Here is a 7,260-nt window from a genome sequence, read left to right as displayed (position 1 = left end):
TGGATGGGGTTACAGAGATAAGGGAGTGCTGTCTGGTCTCGATGAGGCTACAGATATAGCTAGTGTTGCGGTGCTGAGGATATAACAGCGTAAGGGAGGGTTGTAGCGACTGGAGGAGGTGACAGAGATAGGGAAGTTTGTAAGGGCTGGAGGAGGTCACGGACATAGGGTGTGTTATAGGGGCTGAGGAGGTAACAGAGCAAGGTAGGGTTGTAGGGATGGAGGATGTTGCAGAGATCGGGAGCGTTGTCCGGGCTTGAGGAGGTTACAGAGGTAGGGAAAGTTGGGGTGCCAAGGAGATAACAGAGCTGGGAGGGTTGCAGCCGCTGGAGGAGTTTACAGAAATAGGAGGGTTGTAGGGGATGGAGGAGGTTCCAGAAATGGGGAGGGTTTTATGGGTTGGAGGAGGTGACAGAGATGGGGAGATTGGGTGCTCACTGGACACAGGTGTGGTGCTGGAGGATTGGAGAACAGCTGATATTGTACCTCTGTTTAAAAAGGGAAAGAAGGATTGCAGGCCAGTCAGTATAACCTGAGTAGTCATCAAATGATTGGAATATATTCTGAGAGACACGATAAACTGTCACTTAGAAAGGCACAGGTTAATCAAGGATAGTCAGCATTGACGCATTAAGGGAAGATCCTTTTTGACCAACTTGGTTGAATTTATTGAAGGAATAACACGAAAGATCAATGTGGGTAGTCCATTTGCTATGGTCGACAAGGATTTTAGCAAGGTTTTTGACAAGGTCCTACATGACAGACTGGTTAAAAAAATAAAATCCCATGGCATCCAGGGCATGCAGCAAGATAGATACAAAAGGATCTCAATGGCAGGACACAATGGGTACTTGTTGACTGCCGCTTTAGTGATTGGAGGGCTGTTTCCAGTGGCCTTATGCAGGGCTCAGTACTGAGTCCCCTGCTTTTTCTGGTATATATTAACGTTTTGGACGGAAATGTAGGGGTCATGATCAAGAAGTTTGCAGACAACACAAAGATTGGCCTTGTAGTAGACAGCGAAGAGTATAGTTGTAGGCTGCAGATCTGGTAAGATGGGCAGTAAAGTGACAAACGGAGTTCAACTCAGAAAATTGTGAGGTGATGCATTTGGGTAGGTCAAACAAGACAACTGAATGTTCGATTAATGGGGAAGTACTGAGAAGTATAGAGGAAGTGAGGGACCTTGTAGTTAATGTCCACTGATCCCTGAAGGTAGCAGGACAGCTCGATAAGGTGGGTAATAAGGCATATGGAACCCTTTCCTTTATTAGCAGAGGTATAGAATACAACAGCAGGGAGGTTATGCTGGAACTGTATAACTCATTAGTTAGGCCACAACTTGAGTACTGTGTGCAGTTCTGGTCACCTCATTATCGAAAAATGTAATTGCACTGGAAAGGGGACAGAGGTGATTTACGAGGATGATGCCAGGACTGGAAAAATGCAGCTGTGAGAGAAGGTTGGATAGGCTGGGATTGTTCTCTATGAACAGATCTGATTGAAATGCACAACATTTTGAGGGGCCTGGATAGAGTGAAGGTTAAGCTTCTACTCGGCTTAGTGGAGAGGTCAGTGACGAGGAGGAATAGATTTAATGTGATTGTTAAACAAATCAGAGAGGAGATAAGGAAACATGCTTTCACCCAGAGGCTGATGTGGGTCTGGAACTCGCTGCCTGAAAGGGTAGTTGAGGCAGAGACCCTCAACTCATTCAAAACGAGTCTGGATATGCACCTCAAGTGCTGTAATCTGCAGGGCTACGAACCAAATGCTGGAAAGTGGGATGAGAATAGGTGGATCGTTTTTCGGCTGGCACAATGGGCCAAGTGGCCTCTTTCTGTGCCTTAAACTTTCTATGATTCTGTTTCTCAGATTCAACGTTTCAAATAAATTAGCCAAGAACTGACGTTCTCTTGTTAATATTAAGCCCTCCAGCCAGAATAATATGTTTGTTACAATAAACGGAGCACCGAATTCCAAAGATCAGCTCCAGCTCCTCTCTCTGACCCAGATAACAGACATTTCCACAATTCAGGAATGAACAACTCAAAACTCCCCCATCTACAATGAGCAAACCCAGCTTTTCTCTCCCACTCTCTCTTGCCCAGTAACAGGGCCATTCCGCAATGTGGGAATAAACATATCCCCAATCTCTTTTTAACTATGCAACCTGCTCTCTCTGGCCCAGAAAACACGCAGTTCCAAAATGTGAATGATAAAAGTCTACAGTTTTCATTGTACAATGGGAGATCCTCGCTCTGGCCAGATAAAAGGCAGATCTACAATGTGTCAACGTCTGGATAACCAAAAAAAATATTTTGTTCCCAGGCTCCAGTACGATTTGAAGACTAAATTTTTTCCCCGATTTCAATATATAATATATTAAAAATACGACACAAATGTGTTTTCATAATTGAATAATTGAGTATTTCAGAGTACATTCCAATCCAGGAAGAAGTGATGAGAGTGGAGAAAAAACACAGAGCGAGAGAGAGAGAGGAAAAGAAAAAGAGAGAGAGAGAGAAAGGGATAAAGGGAAAGCGTGAAACAGAGTGAGAGTGAGTCAGTCAGAGCACAAAACCAAGAGATAGTTGGATAGATAGATAGATAGATAGATAGATAGATAGATAGATAGATAGATAGATAGATAGTTAGTTAGAATGATAGTGAGACGGGGAGAGACAGAGATTGAGATTCAGACAGAGAGAGAGGGCGAGAGAGAGTGAAACAAAGGGCATGAAAGAGAGAGGGGTTGACATGGAATGAGACAGACCGACAGGGAGAGAGAGTGATAGGTTGAGAGAGGCAGGCAAGCAAGGAAAATGAGAGAAAAAGAGAGAGAGAGTGAATGAGAGGGAGAGAAAGAGAGGGTGAATGAAAGTTGGACAGGTAGAGCATAAAAGAAAGAGGGAGAGGCTGACATGGAATGATAGAGTGAATCAGACACGGAGAGAGACAGACATAGAATGAGTGAGAGAGAGGGGGAGTGAGAGTGAGACAGACAGAGCATGGGAGAGAGACGAACGGTCAGCGAGTGAGACTGATAGAGCGAGACAGACAATGAGAGTGAGGGAGAGACAGACAGACACTGAGAGAAAGACTGGCAGATGGATCGGATTTGTTCAATGTGGGTTTTGAGCTGCGATTTGAATTGGCATGTGTCACTGCCTCCCGAACATTCTCCAATCCCTGTGTGGGGCCTCTAAGGAGCATCAGACATTTTCAAACTGCAGTAATGTTCCCGACAAGGGCTTAGAGTTAAATGTTTTACTTCAACAAAACAGGTCCCCTGGTCAAACTGGTTCTGTCCTCGAGCGTGCTGAATTAATGTGTCAATGGACAGGATCCCGAGGAACATATTGAACAACATCCCAACGTGTAACATATTCACTGGTGAAACAAATTGCTGAGCTGGGTTGTGTCTGGGTGGAAAGGAGTCCCAGTTCAAATCGCAAACCCTCTCTCTCCCTCTCTCTCCAGGGGAAGGGATATTTCTCTCAGTCTGGTATGTGTGGGTTTTGTGCTCGCATTGTGGCCTAAATCGATATGACTTTAGATCCTTTGCTTTCTCACCAGCAGTTGTTTGTATTGGGATGTTACTGAGAGATTGTCAGTACAACTGAGAGAAAAAGGTTTTGGGATCTTGCTGCACCTATTCCTGAGAATCTTTTGATTTAATTTACCTAATTTAACTGATTTTACTTCACTGCTCCTGGAGGAATTTGTTTTACTTTGAAAACTGTAATGATAACATCTGAAGAGAGTGAGAGAGTTTTGGGATGAGGAATATTATTGGACAGGCTGTCCATCCACCTGAGACAGTGTCCTTCACCCAGAGGCAGGATTCAATGTGTCTAGCTACGTATCTGACTGGCTTTTGATCTCTCATTTCAATGTGCGCCTGTTGGATTGCGGGCCTTGATTTTTTAAATGAATTAAAGATTTGGTTAATTTCGGCATGGCCCGTCCTTACGACACGAACCTGTTAATCCTCGATGCAGTCATTTAGAAAGGATAGGTGGAGGGGAAAAGGAGTTGCGATAGCGCTGTTAATGCAGGACGAGATCAGTACATTAGTGAGACAGTATCTTAGTTCGAAGGAGCGAGATGTAGAATCAGTTTGGTGGAGCTAAGAAACAGCACGGGGCAGCAAACATTGGTGGGAGATGTTTTGTAGACCACCAAACTACAGTGGTAATGTTGGACACGGTAAACATCAGGAAATTACAGCTGCATGTAACATGGGAAATACAGTAACAATGGGCATCTTCAATTTACAGATAGATTGCTTCATCCTAATTAGCACTAGTTCTCTGGAGGATGAATTACCAGTATGTGTACGAGATGGATGCCTGGAGCAGTATGTTGAAGAACCAACTAGGGATTGAGCTATTTCAGATTTAGTATTTTGTAATGAGAAGGGGCTAATTAATAACCTTGCTACAAAGGAGCCATTGTGAAATCGTAACCGCAATATGATAGAATTTTACAATTGACAAAAAGATATAGTTCATTCTGAAACGAGGCTCTTAAATCTGAACAAAGGAAACTATGAAGATATGAATGGCAAGTTGCCTATGGTGTATTGGGAAAATATATTAAATGATTTGACAGTAGCCAGACAATGGCTAGTAGTTACAGAAGTTAATTCACGGTTGACGAAAAATGTACATTCCTGGATGAAACAGAAATCCAACAGAAAAGGTATCAACCGTGGCTAGCAAAATAAGTTAAATATTGCATTAGGTCAAACTTGCAAGCCTTGTCAAGTCGCCAGGAAACGTGGTAAGCCCGAGAATTGGGAGCGATTTATAAACCAACAAAGGAGAACCAATAAGCTAATAGGGAAAAGGAAAATAAATCTGGAATGTAAACGAGCTAGAAACTTAATGCTTCTTTATTTCTTTGAGAAGGAATCGATTAGCAAGGACGATTTGGGTTCATTGTAAGCGGTGATAGGAGAGTTTGTGATGGAGAATGGGGAAATGGAGGAGAGACTAAACAATTACTTTGTATCTGTCGTCACGGACGAAGATACAGAAAATCCTCAAGAAATTCTGGGGAACCATGGGACTAGTAAGAATGAGGAACTGCAATCAATTAGTATAAATAAAGAGGTAGTATTGAAAAAATAATTGTATTGTAAATTAATAAATCCCCTGGACTAGATGAGCTACATGCCAGAGTATTGAAGGAGTGGCTATAAAGATAGTAGATGCATCGCTGGTTGTCTTTCAATATTCTATAGATTCTGGAAGGGTTCCTGCACACTGTAAATGAGCAAATGTCATCCCAATTTTTAAGAACAGAGTAATGGAGAAACAGAGAACTACAAGCCTGTTAGTTTAATGTCAGTAGTAGTGGAAATGTTAGAATCTATTAAGAAGAATGAGAAACGGAGCTCACGTTTGATAAATCTGCTGGAGCTTATTTTTTGAGGATGTTCCTTCTAACATCGAGAAAGGAAAACCGGTGGATGTGCTGTATTTGGATTTGAAGACGGTTTTTGATAAGGTCCCGCACAGGAGATTAATAAACAGAATTAGAGCACATGGGATTGGGAGTAACATTCTGCTATGCATTGAGAACTGGTTAACAGAAAGAAAGCAGAGAGTAGGAATAAATGGGCCATTGCCACGATGGCAGGCTGTTACTAATATGTACTGCAAGGATCAGTGCTTCAGCCACAGCTGTTCACAATCTATATAAATTATTTGGATGTGGGGGCCAAATGGAATATTTCCAAGTTTGGTAATGACACAAAATTAGGTGGGAAATTAAGTTGCGAGGAGGATGCAAGGAAGCTTTAAAGGGATTTGAACATACTTAGTGAATGTGTAAGAACATGGCAGATGGAATACAATGTGAATAAGTGTGGAGCGATCCTTTCTTCGTTCTTTCTTTCTCTTTCTTTCTTTCTTTCTTTCTTTGGTCTCCTTATCTCGAGACACAATGGATAAGCGCCTGGAGTTGGCCAGTGGTTTGTCAAGCAGCGCCTGGAGTGGCTATAAAGTCCAATACCAGAGAAATATAGATGGAGAATGGGTAGCAGTGAGAAAGGAAGAGATAGGCATGGAGAGAGAAGTGGAGAGCCACTCTTACTGGTAATCTGTCTCCATCTCTGTCTTCCCCTCTCTCGTACTCACTCAATCACTAGTTCCCCTTTCTGCTAATCTCTCCATGTTTATCTCTCTCCTCTTCTCTCTCTATCTCTATCTCCCTCTGTACCCTCTCAATCTCCATCTCTCGCTGTGTCATACCTTCAACGATGCTGCACACAGCTTTGTGCGAACATTGACCGACACTCTCCATCCCAATCTCCCTCTGTCTGTCTCTCTCTCTGTCTCTGCCCCTATCGCTATCTCTCTCATTGTCTTTCCCTATCACTGTCTTTCCCTATCACTGTCTCTGTCTCTCCCTCTCTCTGTGCTTCTGTCTCTCCCTCTCTTTCCCTCTCTCTCTTTCTCTGTCCCTGTCCGTGACTCTGTTTGTCTCCCTATGACACCATCTCTCCCTCTCTCATACCCCCTCTCTCTCTTTTTATCTCTCCCTCCCTGCCTCTCTCCCAGGACAGCAATGCTTGCTTGGTTAATTTTGAACTTTTTACTCTTGCCCTTGTTGCGAATGTGACTGCAGTTTGAAAATATCATACACTGATCCAACACTCACCCCTAAAACACTCACACTAAACCCGCAACACAGGTCATGGTGCATGCGGCTATGAATTGCTTCATTATCTGAAGCAAAATACTGTAGATGCTGTAAATCTGGAAACCATCAAGCTGAATGGCTGATTCTGTTTCTTTCTCCACAGATGCTGTCTGGTCTGTGAATGGAACTGAACATTGTGTAATCATCAGTGACCATCCCTACTTCTGAACTTACGATGCAGGGCAGGTCATTGAGGAAGCAGCAGAAGATGGTTGGGCCCAGGACACTACCCTGAGGAACTCCTGCAGTGAAGTCCTGGGACTGAGATGATTGACCTCCAACAACCACAACCATCTTTCTTTGTGCTCGGTATGACACCAGCCAGTGGAGAGATTTCCCCCTGATTCCCACTGACTGCAACTCTACTCAGGCTCTATGATGCCACATTCAATCAAATGCTGCCTTGAGGTTAAGGGCAGTTACTATCACCTCTCTTTCTGATCTATTGGATCATCGGAGATGTATTCGGGTCATGGAACAGCAGACAAGAGTGAATGGTTCTGTTTTACCAGCTGTGTTATCCTCTTCACAGCCTGGTACAGGACT

Source organism: Heterodontus francisci, chromosome 21, assembly GCF_036365525.1.
Source record: "Heterodontus francisci isolate sHetFra1 chromosome 21, sHetFra1.hap1, whole genome shotgun sequence".
NCBI classification, from domain to species: domain Eukaryota; kingdom Metazoa; phylum Chordata; class Chondrichthyes; order Heterodontiformes; family Heterodontidae; genus Heterodontus; species Heterodontus francisci.
The sequence above is the reverse complement of the archived record's forward strand: the minus strand, read 5'-3'. Positions refer to the sequence as shown.